General features: G+C 42.7%; 1 protein-coding gene across 1 annotated transcript in view; it reads right to left on the bottom strand.

Annotated features, from left to right (window-relative positions):
- LOC106567922 (transmembrane serine protease 2) overlaps window positions 1-14,037 on the bottom strand; it is a 40,565-nt gene extending 26,528 nt beyond the window's left edge. Inside the window, exon 1 of the mRNA XM_014137816.3 lies at window positions 13,674-14,037. The gene's annotated coding sequence lies outside the window, so the exon portion shown is untranslated. The remainder of the gene's footprint in view (window positions 1-13,673) is intronic.
- Window positions 14,038-18,153: the final 4,116 nt, after the last annotated feature.

Here is an 18,153-nt window from a genome sequence, read left to right as displayed (position 1 = left end):
CTGGATGAGTTGTAGGGGTTTAATGGCACAGGCAGGGAGCCCAGCCAACAGCGAGTTGCAATAATCCAGACGGGAGATGACAAGTGCCTGGATTAGGACCTGCGCCGCTTCCTGTGTGAGGCAGGGTCGTACTCTGCGAATGTTGTAGAGCATGAACCTACAGGATCAGGTCACCGCCTTGATGTTGGTGGAGAACGACAGGGTGTTGTCCAGGGTCACGCCAAGGCTCTTAGCACTCTGGGAGGAGGACACAAGGGAGTTGTCAACCGTGATGGCGAGATCATGGAACGGGCAGTCCTTCCCCGGGAGGAAGAGCAGCTCCGTCTTGCCGAGGTTCAGCTTGAGGTGGTGATCCGTCATCCACACTGATATGTCTGCCAGACATGCAGAGATGCGATTCGCCACCTGGTTGTCAGAAGGGGGAAAGGAGAAGATTAATTGTGTGTCATCTGCATAGCAATGATATGAGAGACCATGTGAGGATATGACAGAGCCAAGTGACTTGGTGTATAGCGAGAATAGGAGTGGGCCAAGAACAGAGCCCTGGGGGACACCAGTGGTGAGAGCACGTGGTGCGGAGACAGATTCTCGCCACGCCACCTGGTAGGAGCGACCTGTCAGGTAGGACGCAATCCAAGCGTGCGCGGTGCCGGAGATGCCCAGCTCGGAGAGGGTGGAGAGGAGGATCTGATGGTTCACGGTATCAAAGGCAGCAGATAGGTCTAGAAGGATGAGAGCAGAGGAGAGAGAGTTAGCTTTAGCAGTGCGGAGAGCCTCCGTGACACAGAGAAGAGCAGTCTCAGTTGAATGCCCAGTCTTGAAACCTGACTGATTAGGATCAAGAAGCTGGCTAGCTAACCTCGATGGCTGGCTAGCTAACAATTATCAAGCTATGACAAAGACAACTAAGTAGCTAGCTAGGTAACACTGCACTAGTCAAATTGTTCGTATACATGTCATATGAGTAATGTAAGATATGTAAACATTATTACCAAGTGGCATTATTTAGAGTGGCATTGTTTAAAGTGACTAATGATCCATTTATTAAAGTGTCCAGTGTTTTGGGTCTCAATGTAGGCAGCAGCCTCTCTGAGTTAATGATTGCTGTTTAGCAGTCTGATGGCCTTAAGATACAAGCTGTTTTTCAGTCTCTCGGTCCCAGCTTTGATGCACCTGTATTGACCTCGCCTTCTGCATGATAGCGGGGTGAATAGGCAGTGGCTTGGGTGGTTGTTGTCCTTGATGATCTTTATGGCCTTCCTGTGACATCAGGTGCTGTAGGTGACATGGAGGGCAGGTAATTTGCCCCCGGTGATGCGTTGTGCATACCGCACCACCCTCTGGAGAGCCTTGCGGTTGAGGGTGGTGCAGTTGCCGTACCAGGCTGTGATACAGCCCGACAGGATGCTCTCGATTGTGCATCTGTAAGACTTTGTCAGGGTTTTGGGTGACAAGCCAAACTTCTTCAGCCTCCTGAGGTTGAAGAGGCGCTATTGTGTCTTCTTCACAACACTGTCTGTGTAGATGTACCATTTCAGTTTGTCTGTGATGTGTACGCCCAGGAACTTAAAACTTTCCACCTTCTCCACTGCTGTCCCTTTGATGTGGATAGGGGGGTGCTCCCTCTGCTGTTTCCTGAAGTCCACGATCATCTCCTTTGTTTTGTTGACATTGAGAGGTTGTTTTCCTGACACCATACTCCGAGGGCCCTCACCTCCTCCCTGTAGGTTGTCTCGTTGTTGTTGGTGATCAAGCCCACTACTGTAGTGTCATCTGCAAACTTGATGATTGAGTTGGAGGCGTGCATGGCCACGCAGTCGTGAGTGAACAGGGAGTACAGGAGAGGGCTGAGCACACACCCTTGTGGGGCCCCAGTGTTGAGGGTCAGCGAAGTGGAGATGTTGTTTCCTACCTTCACCACCTGGGGGTAGCCCGTCAAAGTCCAGGACCCAGTTGCACTAGGAGGGGTTGAGACCCAGGGCCTCCAGCTTGATGATGAGCTTGGAAGGTACTATGGTGTAGAATGCTGAGCTGTATTCACTGAACAGCATTCTTACATAGGTATTATTTTTGTCCAGATGGGATAGGGCAGTGTGCAGTGCGATGGCGATTTCATCATCTGTGGACCTGTTGGGGCGGTATGCAAACTGAAGTGGGTCTAGGGTGGCCGGTAAGGTGGCGGTGATATGTTCCTTGACTAGCCTCTCAAAGCACTTCATGATGACAAGTGAGTGCTACAGGGCGGTAGTCATTTAGTTCAGTTATCTTTGCCTTCTTGGGTACAGGAACAATGGTATCCATCTTGAAGCATATGGGGACAACTGACTGGGATAGGGAGTGATTAAATATGTTCGTAAACACCAGCCAGCTGGTCTGCGCATGCTCTGAGGATGCGGCTAGGGATGCCGTCTGGGTCAGCAGGGTTAGCATGTTTAAATGTTTTACTCACGTCAGCCACTGAGAAGGAAAGGGGGGGCCACAGTATTTGTAGCGGGCGAAGAAGGTGGTTAGTTTGTCTGGAAGTGTGACGTCGGTATCAGTGACATTGCTGTTTCTGTTTTTGTAGTCCGTGATTTCCTGTAGACCTTGCCACATACGTCTCTTGTCTGAGCCGTTGAATTGAGACTCCACCTTGTCCCTGTACCGGCATTTCGCTTGTTTGATTGCCTTGCGGAGGGAATAACTACACTGTTAATATTCAGCCATATCACCAGACCTCTTTCCATGGTTAAATGCGGTGGATCGCGCTATCAGTATTTCACGAATGCCACCACCCATCCACGGTTTCTGGTTAGGGTAGGTTTTAATAGTCACAGTGGGTACGACATTTTCAATGCACTTATTTATAAACATACTCACCGAGTCAGCGTATAGATCAATGTCATTCTCTGAGGTTGACCGGAACATATTCCAGTCTGCGTGATCAAAACAATCTTGGAGTGTGGCTTCCGATTGGTCAGACCAGCGTTGAATGGTTCTCGTCACTGGTACATCCTGTTTGAGTTTCTGCCTATAAGCTGGGACGAGCAAGATGGCGTCATGGTCAGATTTGCCGAAGAGAGGGTGGGGGAGGGCTTTGTATGCATCAGGGAAGTTAGAGTAGCAGTGGCCGAGAGTATTAGCCCTACTAGTTGTGCAATCAATATGCTGATAAAATGTAGGTAACGTTGATCTGAAATTAGCTTTGTTAAAATCCCCAGCTACAATAAATGCAGCCTCCGGGTATATAGTCTCCAGTTTACATAGAGTACAGTGAAGCTCCTTGAGGGCCGTCTTGTTATTCGCTTGAGGGGGGGGGGGGTGTACACAGCTGTGACTATAACTGACAAGAATTCTCTTGGTAGGTAGAATGGCCGACATTTGATTGTAAGGAATTCTAGGTCAGGTGAGCAGAAGGACTTGAGTTCCTGTTTGTTGTTATGATCACACCATGAGTTGTTAATCATAAAGCATGCACCACCGCCCTTCCTCTTCCCAGAGAGGTGTTTATCTCTGTCGGCGCGATGCATGGAGAAGGACCGATTCTAACAACAAAGCCCAAGAGAGCCATGTTTCCGTGAAACAGACAATGTTATAATCTCTGTCTCTCTGGAAGGCAACCCTTGCTCAAATTTCATCTACCTTGTAGTCAAGAAACTGGATATTGGCGAGTAGTATGCTCGGGAACGGTGAGCGACGTGCCAGTTTACAAAGCCTGAGCAAAAGCCCACTCCGTCTGCCCTTTCTGCGTCGCTGTTGTTTTCGGTCAGCTGCTGGGATTAGATCCATTGTCCTGGGTCATGGTCCGAAGAGAGGATCTGCTTTGGGAAAGTCGTTGTTCTGGTCGTAATGTTGGTAAGTTGACGTTGCTCTGATATCCAATAGTTCTTTCCAGCTGTATGTAATAAGACTTAAGATTTCCTGGGGTAACAATGTAAGAAATAATACATAAAAAAAGGAAATTCTGCATAGTTTCCTATGACCTAGACTGCCATCATCTGTAGGCCTAGCCTACTCTTAAGGAAAGAGAGTATTTTTATAGTATTTTTTTAATAGTATTTTCTACATTGTAGAATAATAGTGAAGACATCAAAACTATGAAATAGCACATATGTAGTAACCAAAAAAGTGTTAAACAAATACAAAAATATTTAGTAGCCACTTTGCCTCGATGACAGCTTTCCACAGTCTTGGCATTCTCTCAACCAGCTTCACGAGGAAGTCATCTGGAATGCATTTAAATTAACAGGTGTGCCTTGTTAAAAGTTAATTTGTGTAATTTCTTTCCTTCTTAATGCGTTTCAGCCAATCAGTTGTGTTGTGACAAGGTAGAGGGGTATACAGAAGATAAACCTATTTGGTAAAAGACCAAGTCCATATTATGGCAAGAACAACTCAAATAAGCAAAGAGAAACAACAGTCCATCATTACTTTAAGCCATGAAGGTTAGTCAACCTGGAAAATTTCAACAACTTTGAAAGTTTCTTCAAGTGCAGTTGCAAAAACCATCAAGCGCTTTGATGAAACTGGCTCTCATGAGGACCGCCACAGGAAGGAAGACCCAGAGCTACCTCTGCTGCTGAGCATAAATTCAGTAGAGTTAACTGCACCTCAGATTGCAGACTGCGTGAATCAGGCCTTCATGGTTGAATTGCTGCAAAGAAACCACTACAAAAGGACACCAATAAGAAAACTTGCTTGGGCCAAGAAACAATAGCAAAGGACATTAGACTGGTGGAAATCTGTCCTTTGGTCTGACGAGTCCAAATTTGAGATTTTTTGTTCCAACCACTGTATCTTTGTGAGAGTAGGTGAATGGATTATCTCCACATGTGTGGTTCCCACCATGAAGCATGGAGGGGGAGGTGGTGGTGTGGGGGTGCTTTGCTGGTGACACTGTCTGTGATTTATTTAAAATTCAAGACGCACATAACCAGCATGGCTAACACAGCATTCTGCAGCGATATGCCGTCCTATTTGGTTTGCACATAGTGGGACTAGCATTTGTTTTTCAACAGAACAATGACCCAAAACACACCTCCAGGCTGTATAAGGGCTGTTTGACCAAGAAGGAGAGTGACGCTCCATCAGATGTTCTGGCCTCCACAATCACCCGACCTCAACCCATTTGAGATTGTTTGGGATGAGTTGGACCACAGAGTGAAGGAAAAGCAGCCAACAAGTGCTCAGCATATGTGGGAACTCCTTCAAGACTTTTGGAAAAGCATTCATCATGAATGCCAAGAGTGTGCAAAGCTGTCATCAAGGCAAAGGGTGGCTACTTTGTTTAACACTTTTTGTTACTACATGATTCCATATGTGTTATTTCATAGTTTTGATGTCTTCACTATTATTCTACAATGTAGAAAATTGTCAAAATTATGAAAAAACGGTACTGGTGCTGTATATTTTGTTATAGTATTTCCTTTAACATTTTTAATGATATCACAAAGTAACAATCAAACTGAGAACAGTGTTATTTTAGGTCACTTCTGCTCATTCCCCACGTTCTATGTTAGAAATATTGTTCCATTATTTGCTTTAGAACGTGTTAGTTTCAGCGGGAAAATGTCTGTGTAGACAAAGGCATATTCCTTGGGTGAATTTGAAGAGGGAGATAGCTGAATGTTCTGTCCTTGATTTACAACAGGGCATGAGCTGTCAACCCCTGACCAGTTCCCTTCTTCACCCTCTGTGGGTGAGATAGGGTCTGGTTGAAGTTATTTATTGCAAAGCTGATCTGACCTATTTGGATTCTTACAGGACAGTCATGACACACATCTGCTTTTAGGGGTAGGTTGTGCATTATGATCACTTCTGTGAGATTGAAACATACAGTATACAATATTGTGGCTAACTCTGAGAAGGGTGTATAAAATGTCTCTATGAGAACAGAATCACTTCATAACGATGTTGTTCCTCTCTTTATAGGACGTTTGGATTCATATTGCATGGCAATCTCCCCTAACAATCTAGTTGTCATCTCTGCCAGGTCATGTGGGAATAATAACTAGACAACCATCCAAAACACCTGTGAAACCTGCATACTTATTTTTTTATTTAACCAGGCAAGTCAGTAAAGAACAAATTCTTATTAACAATGACGGCCTAGTGGGTTAACCTCCTTGTTCAGGGGCAGAACGACAGAGTTTTACCTTGTCAGCTCAGGGATTCGATCTCGCAACCTTGCGGTTACGAGCTCAACACTCTAACCACTAGGCTACCTGCTGCCCTAAAGACCAACCTTCAAAATGAAAAAAACATTGTGATAATAATGCATACAAAAAGATTTAACTGGGTAGTAGCCTAGAGTATATTTGTGTGCTTTTGAAGATTTTGTAGGATAAATTGACAGAATCTTCCACCCTCACATCTGCTCCAATTCATTTACATTACCGTATATTACAAACTCTACAAGTAAGTTCATTACATTGTATGTTAAATTAATCTAATTTATTGGAAAGACTCCATGGTGGCCAAAGAAAATGACAAGACCACTAAGCTTCTGACCAATGAAAACAATAGCACTAACACACTGTTGTCTAGGACCGGAAGTAGGCGGTCACCTGTCTCCCCAATGACCATACATTGGCCTTTTCTCAATTGCACACTCCTCGCATCCTCTCTCCTCGTCTCCTTCTCAAAACACATTGGATGAGAAAGCCAGAGGTCCCTCTCTGACCTTCCCCGCCAATGGGTTTTGAGAAGGAGATGAGGAGAGTGGACGCGAGGAGTATGTCATTGAGAAAAGACCATTTGAATGTAAAAATCACGTGCAATATATTGTTTACACTGTAACTGAAAAAATACATAAGCTACAAAAAAAATATATATTATACAATTATTGTATACCTAAAAACCTCTCCTTCTTAGAATACATTTTAGTCATTTAGCAGATGTTCTTATCCAGAGTGTGCATACATTTTTCACACTTTTGTTTTCATACTGATCCCCATGGGAATCAAATTCACAGCCCTGGCTTTACAAGTCACATGCTTTAGCAACTGAGCCACATGGGACCGCAATTACCTAAGTACATTCCCACATTCCCTAAATTAATTCAATAGAATGACGTGAAAAGATGGTGAAATAGTTGTTCATACTGTGTATACAAAGGCCCCGGGTTCTCTGGACATGTTAAGCCTTTCTTCTTGGCTGTTAATCAATAACCAGGAAAGGCATTATGACCAGGTTCTTGAGAGGATAGCTACACACAACAGGCCCTTGAAATGTCTACACACTGAAACTCTATGGCCTCAGGACTTTGATACACTACCTAAGTACTCAGTCAATATTTAACATGCCGTATGACTAAGTTCTCTGCCTGGAAAGAAGGGGAAACAATATATAGGCCAAATGGGACAGAACAATTTCAAATATCTTTGTCACTGGTGGGATGAACTTTTGCTTTCTTCTTTCAGTTAAATCAACTGGTTGTTTTATTTAATTAAACCATGGATGAGAGGTGACTGAGGTAATGAAATAAATGTTTTTACTGACAGCAAGTCAGTCCTAAGTTCCCTATGGCATGATGACCACGCATGAAACCTCAAAAAGAAACACTGGGCTACTTATCTCGCTTCCATCCTTCCAAAACTTGTCTCATTGACTCAACTATTGAAACGTGAGAAGCCTGGACTTTTGAGGCAATTTTGATAACAACAGACAGATTTTCTTTAGATCATTTGGAGGGAAGTGGTCAAAAACAATAAAATACAATGAATTCCATTCCCCTCCCCCAAGAACCCCCCAATGCACCAAAAACCAAGAGAATGAACTAAAGAGAAAAAAGGAAAAGACAGAAGAAAACAGCAACTAACAATGCAAAAAAATGTATAAATAAAAATAACAATAGGACATCAAGGACAACTGAAATCATAACAGCAATGCCTACTGTATATGTTTGTGTGCATGTCTGGCTCTATTACTTGTATGTGTGTGTTCTTGTATGTGTTTATTTGAATGAGAGTGTGTGTATATGCATGTGTACAAACACCTGCACGTCATCAGCCTCAGGCAAACCGGCATTAGTTGTAAGAACACTGCCACTTAGTGTCATTCAAATGTACTTTTATTATGTTTTATTTTGACTTTTTTCCCTTTATCTTTTGACCATCATTCTCTCTCTCACATAGCAACTCCACTCCCACTTGTCCCCAAGTGAGATATGACTAAGGAGTTAATCAGGGCAATTTTTCCATAAATAGACAGGTATTTACCTCTCCATGGTTGCAGGATCTTGTCTATTTTTACAAGTTTTCTTTTGAAATTCATTGTGGAGAGCTTATTTATATCTTGTGTTTTGAATACCGAGTATGTCTACTTCACCATCAGCCCATTTTATAGGTAAGCTGCAGGGTAATGTAAAAGTTGTATTTTTTAAGGATCCAATATGTAATATTGTACACTTATCATAATTAGGTTTTAGTCCAGAGAGTACAGAAAAGTTATCGAGATCTTTAATGAGACATTGCAGGGATCTAGCTTGCGGACTTAACATAACACTTAAGTCATTGGCATACATGGCCACCTTTGTTTTTAAGCCTTGGATTTCTAATCCTCTAATGTTGTTATTGGATCTGATTTTTATAGCTAGCATTTCGATGGCCATAACAAATAGATATGGTGACAGCGGACACCCTTGTTAAACTCCTCTTGACAATTCAAAACTCTCTGAGAAGTATCCGTTATTTACTATTTTACACCTGGGGTTGCTATACATTATTTTTACCCATTTAATAAGAGAGTTACCGAAATTAAAAACATCCAGGCATTTATAAATAAAATCCAGTCTTGACCAATTGCCTTTTCAAAATCCGCTATAAATACCATTCCTGGCTTCTTATATGTTTAATGATGTTCTATTATTTCTAGTAGTTGTCGTATATTATCTCCAATGTATCGTCCATGTTAAAAACCTGTCTGATCAGGATGAACAATACCTGGTAAAACCCTTTAAATTCTGAGTGCTATGCATTTTGCTAGTATTTTTGCATCACAACATTGAAGTGTAAGGGGCCTCCAGTTTTTTAGATAGACCGGGTCTTTATATTTGCCATCTGGGTCTTGTTTAAATAATAGAGAAATCAGACCTTCCTGCTGAGTACCTGACAGACTACCATCTCTATAGGAGTAGTTAAAACAATCTAACAATGGAGCTTTTAGTATATAAAAAAATACTTGATATACCTCTACCGGTATGCCATCAAGCCCTGGGGTTTTTCCAGACTGAAAGGATTTAATAGCCTTAAAAAGTTCTTCCTCTGTAATTTGGCCTTCGCACTGATCTTTCTGGACATTTGTTAATTTTACATTTTTTACATTATTTGGAAAGAATTCCTTACCGTAATCTTCATTCAGGATGAGATGGAAAAGAGAACATCTGCCTAAAATAATTAGCTTCCTCTTTTAAAATATAATTTGGAGAATTATAGATGACTCCGTCTTCAGTAACAAGTTTCTGCAAATTATTTTTGTTAGCGTTCCTGTATTGGAGATTCAGGAAGAATTTTGTGCATTTTTCTCCATATTTCATCCAGTTTGTTTATTTTTGTAATATATTACATTAGATTATTCTTGAATAAGTTCCTCAAGTTATTTTTGTTTTTCCTCTAACTTATTTTGTATCTCTGTAGTATCGTTTTTTTGCTATCTTACCTGTACTATTAGTTCATGGATTTCCCTTGTTAGTCTTGTTTCTTAAGCCAGAAACTGCTTTTTTTATTATTGATGATGTCACGTCCTGACCATAGTAAGTTGTTATTTTCTATGGTAGAGTAGGTCAGGGCGTGACAGGGGGTGTTTGTCTGTTTTTGTATTTCTATGTTCAGTTTCTAGTTTTGTATTTCTATTTTGGTTTTTGTTTGGCATGGCCTCCAATTAGAGGTAGCCGGTTGTCGTTGTCTCTAATTGGAGGTCATATTTAAGTTGATGTTTGTCCCACCTGTTTTTGTGCGTGATTATTATTTTGTGAGTAGTGTTTGTTCCTCCTGCGTCACGGTTTGTTGTTTTATCCTTCAGTTTATTTTGGTATTGCATTAAGTTTCACAGTCTAATAAATATGTGGAACGAAACAGACGCTGCATTTTGGTCCGATCATTTAGACAACCGTGACAGAATCACCCACCGCCAAAGGACCAAGCAGCGTGGAATGGAGCAGCGGGACAAATGGACTTGGGAGGAGATATTGGATGGGAAAGGACCCTGGAGGCAGGCTGGGGAGTATCGCCGTCCGAAGGAGGAGATCGAGGCAGCAAGAGCGGAGCGGCGATACTATGAGGTGCTATATCCACCAAGAGACAAGGACAAGAGGCAGCACCCAAAACATGTTTTGGGGGGGAACACGGGCAGATTGGCTAAGGCAGTTTTAAGACCTGAGCCAACTCCCTGTGCTTACCGTGGGGAGGGAGTGACCGAGCAAGCACCGTGTTATGCGGTGATGCGCACTGTGTCGCCAGTGCGCACTCACAGCCTGGTGCGCTCGGTGCAAGCTCCTCACCGTTGCTGTGCTAGGGTTCGGCCGTCAGCCAGGAAGAAGTGCGCCAGCTCAGCGTACCTGGTCTCCAGTGCGTCTCTTCGGTCCAGGTTATCCTGCGCCTGCTCTACGCACAGTACCCCCCATTCACCAGCACAGCCCAGTTCGTCCTGTGCCGGCGCTCCGCCCTTACTTGGCTCAAATAACCATCCAGCCAGGACGGGGTGTGCCAGCTCTAAGCTCCAGGCCTCCGGTGCGCCTCCGGAGCCCAGTACGTCCTGTGCCTCCTCCTCGCACTCGCCCTGAGGTGCGTGTTACTAGTCTGGCGCCTCCTATGCCAGCTCCACGCATCAGGCCTCCAGTGCGCCTGCCCAGTCCGGGGTGTCCTGTTCCTGCTCCCCGCACTCGCCCTGAGGTGCGTGTTACTTGTCTGCCACCTCCTATGCCAGTCCCACGCATCAGGCCTCCAGCGACGCTCCCCAGTCCGGAGCCTCCAGCGACGCTCCCCAATCCGGAGCCTCCAGCGACGCTACCCAGACCGGAGCCTCCAGCGACGTTCCTCAGCCCGGAGCCTCCAGCGATGCTTCCCAGCCCGGAGCCTCCAGCGACCGGAGCCTTCAGCGGCGGTCCGCGGCCCGGAGTCTTCAGCGGCGGTCGGCGGCCCAGAGCCTTCACCGGCGGTCCGCGGCCCGGAGCCTTCAGCGGCGGTCCGCGGCCCGGAGTCTTCAGTGGCGGTCCGCGGCCCGGAGTCTTCAGCGGAGGTCTGCGGCCCGGAGTCTTCAGCGGCGGTTGGCGGCCCAGAGTCTTCAGCGGCGGTCGGCGGCCCAGAGTCTTCAGCGGCGGTTGGCGGTCCGAAGCCTCCGGCGATGATCCATGGTCTGGTTCCTCTGGACACACAGAAGCGGGGGGATCAGCGGGCGGGGGGTACTACGCCCGGAACCAGAGCCACCGCCATCGACATTAGTCACCCACCCTACCCTCCCTTTGTGTTTTTTTGGGGGGGGGTTGCTGTTTGGTGGGGTTCTGTTGTTGTTTTTGTAGGTGCGGTCGGAGTCTGCACCTTTGGGGGGGTACTGTCACGTCCTGACCATAGTAAGTTGTTATTTTCTATGGTAGAGTAGGTCAGGGTGTGACAGGGGGTGTTTGTCTGTTTTTGTATTTCTATGTTCAGTTTCTAGTTTTGTATTTCTATGTTGGTTTTTGTTTGGCATGACCTCCAATTAGGGGCAGCCAGTTGTCGTTGTCTCTAATTGGAGGTCATATTTAAGTTGATGTTTGTACCACCTGTTTTTGTGGGTGATTATTATTTTGTGAGTAGTGTTTGTTCCTCCTGCGTCACGGTTTGTTGTTTTGTCCTTCAGTTTATTTTGGTATTGCATTAAGTTTCACAGTCTAATAAATATGTGGAATGAAACAGACGCTGCATTTTGGTCCGATCATTTAGACAACCGTGACACATGAATATTGAATTGAATGACCCCTGAGGTACATTTAAAGGTATCCCAAACAATAAGGGGATTTGCTGAACTTATATTATACTGGAAAAATTCAGTTATAAATTATTTTGTCTTAGTTAAAAATAAGTTGTCCTCCAGTAAACTTTGATTAAATTTCCAATATCTCCGTCCACGTGGAAAATCTATAAGAGTTATGTGAAAGCCAATTAGGTGATGATCCGATCGCATTTTGTCTCCTATTAAAACTTTTTTAACCTTGGATGAAAGAGAGAAAGAGACAAGAAAGTAGTCAAGACTAGCTTGATTAAGTCTCTTCCATGTATATCTCACTAGGTCGGGGTTTTTTAGTCTCCAAATATCCACTATTTCTAATGTGTCCATAATATTTGTGATTTCCTTAAGGGCACGGTGATGATAGTTTGTAGAGTGATTACCTTTACGGTCCATTGAGGTACTTAACACTGTGTTATAGTCTCCTACTATAATGATTAGATAATTTGTTGCCTGTAAGTTCAATAAATTGGTATAAATGTTTTTCGAAGAAGTGTGGATAATCCTGATTTGGACCATATAGATTAATGAGCCAAATCTCTTTTTCGTCCACTTTCATATTCAAAAGGATCCACCTTCCTTGCGAATCATTCCTGATTATTTGCACATTCAGATCAACATTTTTGTTAATTAATATCATCACACCCTTTGAGTTCCTTTGTCCATGACAGAAAATTATTTCACCACCCCATTCCTTTTTCCACGCAACTTCATCTAAGGATGTAGAGTGAGTTTCCTGTAAACAGTATATGTTATATTCCTTTTCTTTTAGCCATGTAAAGACTGCTCTTCTTTTTTTATAATCTCTCAACTCGTTTCAATTATAACTAGCTATACTTATTTCACCCCTTACCATAACTAGATACTATTCTCAGGTTAAATTTACCATAATTAGTGCTTGTAAAGTTACTGCCATCAGAGGTATTATGAAGGTCAAAACTAGAGCTTTCAAATGTCTGATATTTAGAATTCAAGAAATAGGTTCTAGCAATATTTTTTTATACCCTTGCCTGTGCCTGTGAGCCAATGCCACAGATGTTAGAAAATTGAGACAAATGATGTGTGTTACAAATCTGAGTAGGTTGATGTGTATGATATTGGATATGATATAATGAGAGTGTGTATGATGTCTGTATAAGAGTAAGACTATAATGTGTGATGTCCAAATAAATAATAACTGCCAATTAGCATGTATGAGTGTCTATGTGTGTAACATGTAGTGCGTATAGCCTTAATATTCATAATTGTAATCCATATCGTATCACCATCATAGTTGCATCATAGTTACCTTAAACATAATTGAAAAACACATCCCAGCATTTCCATAGCAATTGACGTTTCACATGATCATGAAAGAGACCTTGCATTACTCTAGAGACGGCTTCACTACAGTACAAATGTATTCCGTACAATATGTTATTATTCCCCAATGCCCCTATTTTGATATCTTCCCCTTGCTTGTTGTAAACATATATAAACTTGTAGACAAATACATAAAAAAGATAGACAAACAATAAACACATTAAGTTATAAAGCAGTTCTCGACAATAGAGAGAGAGGGAGAGAAGAGAAAAGAGAGAAAGATAGAGTGAGAGAAGAGAGCGAGATCACGTGTGTGTATGTATAAGTCCGTATGCGTAAGCAAGCATGTAGTTGAGTACGTGTGTGTTCATATCCACTTCATAATGTTCAGATATTTTTAGTTCCCATACCTTCTTTTTTTTCATAACCTGAAGTCCCTGTAGAATTTAGTACAGCCACGGTGTTATGGAGCTGTCTCGGAATAGCTGTCCATCTATAAAGAGTTTGTCCACAATGATAAAGGTACGCCTACCATCCATCCTTTGTTGTCTTTGTACCGGATACAGTCTCTTACGACGTTCATTTATCTCCTTTGGAAATTGGTCATTGAGACCAAATTTGGTCCCTTTAAGCTCCCTTCCTCTGCTTTTGATCAGCTCCTTTTGTTGGTAGTGTTCAAATGTTGCGATGATCGATCGGGGACCCTTGGTCTTGTCGCTCCGAGCTCCAAGTCTGTGTACTCGGTGGAAAGCCACCTTGTTTACAGTCTCTATAGGAAGTTTCAATGCGGATTTCATGAATTCTTGAGAGGTTCTTGAGAGGATAGCTACACACAACAGGCCCTTGAAATGTCTACACACTGAAACTCTATGGCCTCAGGACTTTGATACAGTCAATATTTAACATGCCGTATGACTAAGTTCTCTGCCTGGAAAGAAGGGGAAACAATATATAGGCCAAATGGGACAGAACAACTTGACATATCTTTGGCATTGGTGAGATGAACTTTTGCTTTCTTCTTTCAGTTAAATCAACAGGTTGTTTTATTTAATTAAACCATGGATGAGAGGTGACTGAGGTAATGAAATAAATGTTTTTACTGACAGCAAGTCAGTCCTAAGTTCCCTATGGCATGATGACCACGCATGAAACCTCAAAAAGAAACACTGGGCTACTTATCTCGCTTCCATCCTTCCAAAACTTGTCTCATTGACTCAACTATTGGAACATGAGAAGCCTGGACTTTTGAGGCAATCTTGATAATAACAGACAGATTTTCTTTAGATCATTTGGAGGGAAGTGGTGGGCAAATGTTACAGTAGTTGTCATCCAGTGGAGGCTCCTCAGAGGAGGAAGAGGAGGACCATTCTCCTTCATGAATTTCATAAAAATAAAATTTTTAAAACATTTAAAAAGTTATATTCTTTAGATAAAACTATATTAAATATATTCACGTCACAAAATAATTGAATAAAACACACTGTTTTGCAATGAAGGTCTACAGGAGCCTCAACAGCACTCCTATAGGGTAGCGCTATTGTGTAGCCGGAGGACAGCTAGCTTCCGTCCTCCTCTGAGTACATTGACTTCAATACAACACCTAGGAGGCTCATGGTTCTTACCCCCTTCCATAGACTTACACAGTAATTATGACAACTTCCAGAGGATGTCCTCCAACCTATCAGAGCTCTTGCAGCATGAACTGACATGTTGTCAACCCAATCAAAGGATCAGAGAATGAATCTAGTTCCAAAAGCGTAAGTGTTACGTTCCCCAGTTTCTGTGTTGTGGTTTTGTATGTGTGTATTTTAGGATGGCTTCCTGAAATTCCCCCAAGCTGCTGATTGGTCGGCCCCATTTGATGATTGGAGCTGACCCCGCCCTCTCGTCAGAAACAGCTGTCTTCAATTACCGACTCCTTTTCCAGCTATATAAGCCAGTGTTCTGTTGCTGAGAGGGAGATGATGAGTGTGTCCTGTCTTGGTTGTGACTGAGAGACAGGTTTTGTTAAGTATTTTTGTAGCCGCTGATTTGAGGTATGTGTGTGCCAATAGAACTGTGTTTTTGATTCTTGAAATTGTTTAATTACGTTTGGATTATTCTGTTTCATTTGTTCCCGGGGGGAAGGGGAAGGCACCTAGGGAGTGCTTAGGCAAGAGGCCTGCGGGCATACATAACCCGTAGTATTCACTGTCTATGCACACTAGGTAAAACCTGGGCGGATCACCCCCTGTGTTTTGGTTAGCGCACCAGGTAGTGGGTAGGCAGGTAAGGTAGGAGAGGGGGCTTTGATATTTACTTTCTTTGCTTTGGTTCCGTCAAGCCCTTTTTCCCCAAAAATACCGTGTGATGGAATAAATTCTTAGTAAATGGTAAATTCTCTGCCTTTTGTCATCCTTACTCGCACCTACAGTCTCATATGTCTTTCACTCCACGGGAAGTTGAGTTGTAGCAGGGTGTTGCATTCCCTCTTCCTAGAGGTGTGCGTAACAATAAGCTACAGCTAGCTAGCACTGCAGTGCATAAAATGTGATGAGTAGTTGACTCAAAGAGAGAGACAATAGTTTAACAGTTTTGAACAAGATTGAGATAGAGTTGGTCCCTTTTTTTCACTTTCACTTAGCTAGCAAATGCAGCTAGCTAGTTCAGCCTACTCAAACACCCTGCTCAGAGGGATGCTATGTTAGCTAGCTGGCTATGACTATCCAACACAACACTGGAACTCTTCCAAGTCAAGGTAAGCTTTTGATTTGACTAATTTATTTCCACCGGGGTCCGCTGGTGTAACTGCTAAACTGCTTACTGACTGTGGGTTTACTAACGCTTTAGTTCTATTAGCTGTGTTGACTATGACGTTACTTTAGCTAATATGGTGACAACGATGTATCCTGTGTGTAGCGGTTATATGGTTTGACTTGGAAAGTTTTTTTTGCCTGGTCACATAGAGCTGATGTGTTGTGCATTGAAGTCCACAAACGAGAAGATGTGAGAAGGAATACAATGTTGCTGCTATAAAAGTGAACTGTGTTTACGCGTAATCATGGGTCTATTCATTCCACCGATTCTGTTAAAATGGTTATTAAACGGGGATAAACATACCTGTCTGTCCATGTGCCACTGTCTGTCACCTAAATAATTTCTCTCAACCTGTGTGCGCCTATGTTGTAAACGTTCATGCATAGGCTAGGTTGTAGCAACCTCATGATGGGTATACTGTAGGGAAAATTTTAGTATCATGTAGTAGCCTAAACCTATCGATGTTACATTGAATTGGGTGAATGGAATATGAATGACAGTCATCCAATATCCTGTAATAGAAATAAGGTCATGCTTATGATAAATAGCACTGTTGTCATTGAGATGTCTGAGATGCAATCATCTTTACCACAATAAACCATATAATACTGACAATAGAAATGTACATTGAACTGCACATCTAAAAAGCCAAAGGCATATAACCTCGCCAATCACTGCCTTAGTGTTCAGAAGGCTAAGCCAAATATAATTAATTACATTATGCATTTAAAAACTGTGGCTAAGCGCTCTGTGACTATTGAAGAGGCAGACAGACCGCTACGTCATCCCTTTGTGGACAAACACCCAACAACAGCAGGACAAACATCCCAACAACAGCAGGACAAACATCCCAACAACAGCAGGACAAACATCCCAACAACAAAAGGCTTTACAATGAAAGAAAAACATTAGATTATGTCAGCAGAGTACCCAGCCAGAAATAATCAGACACCCATTTTTCAAGCTAGCATATAATGTCACATAAACCCAAACCAAAGCTAAATGCAGCACTAACCTTTGATGATCTTCATCAGATGACAATCCTAGGACATTATGTTATACTATACATGCATGTTTTGTTCAATCAAGTTCATATTTATATCAAAAACCAGCTTTTTACATTAGCATGTGACTAGCATGTGACTAGCATTCCCACCGTGAATTTACTAAATTACTCACGATAAACGTTCACAAAAAACATAATTATTTTAAGAATTATAGATACAGAACTCCTTTATGCACTCGCTATGTCCGATTTTAAAATAGCTTTTCGGTGAAAGCACATTTTGCAATATTCTGAGTAGATAGCCCGGCCATCACAGGCTAGCTATTTTGACACCCACCAAGTGTGGTACTCACCAAATGCCGATTTATTATTAGAAAAGTTTGATTACCTTTGCTGTTCTTCGTCAGAATGCACTCCCAGGACTTCTACTTCAATAACAAATGTTGGTTTGGTTACAAATAATCCATAGTTATATCCAAATAGCGCCGTTTTGTTCATGCGTTCAAGACACTATCCGAAGGATAAAGAAGGGTGACGCGCCCGACACGTTTCGTGACAAAAAAATTCTAAATATTCCATTACCGTACTTCGAAGCATGTCATTTGAGAAACCAAGGCTGTTGAGTCTGCCGATAAGAATGTGGTGATTAACAGAGTCGAAAGCCTTGGCCAGGTCGATGAATACGGCTGCACAGTAATGTCTCTTATCGATGGCGGTTATGATATCGTTTAGGACCTTGAGCGTGGCTGAGGTGCACCCATGACCAGCTCTGAAACCAGATTGCATAGCGGAGAATGTACGGTGGGATTAGACCTAAGACACTAATATTTGTGTAAACTCTACATAGTTGTGTTCTGTGGGTGCACTGAGAAGGCTGATACCGCATTTCATGGGTGCACAATCCATAGGTCAGGCTGTAAATTGCAATATGAATGTCCAGTACACACAATAGACTGACTGGAAAGGTGGTTTCCCACAGTCAAGTCCTGCAATAAGAGCTAAGACTCTAATATGTGTGTAAATTCTACGTAGTTATGTTCTGTGGGTGTCACTGAGTGGGCTGATACAACATTTCATGGGTGCAGGTT

Source organism: Salmo salar, chromosome 13 (genome assembly GCF_965601325.2).
Source record: "Salmo salar chromosome 13, fSalSal1, whole genome shotgun sequence".
Taxonomy (NCBI): Eukaryota; Metazoa; Chordata; class Actinopteri; order Salmoniformes; family Salmonidae; genus Salmo; species Salmo salar.
Note: the sequence above shows the minus strand (reverse complement) of the source record. Positions and strands in the feature narration are given on the sequence as shown.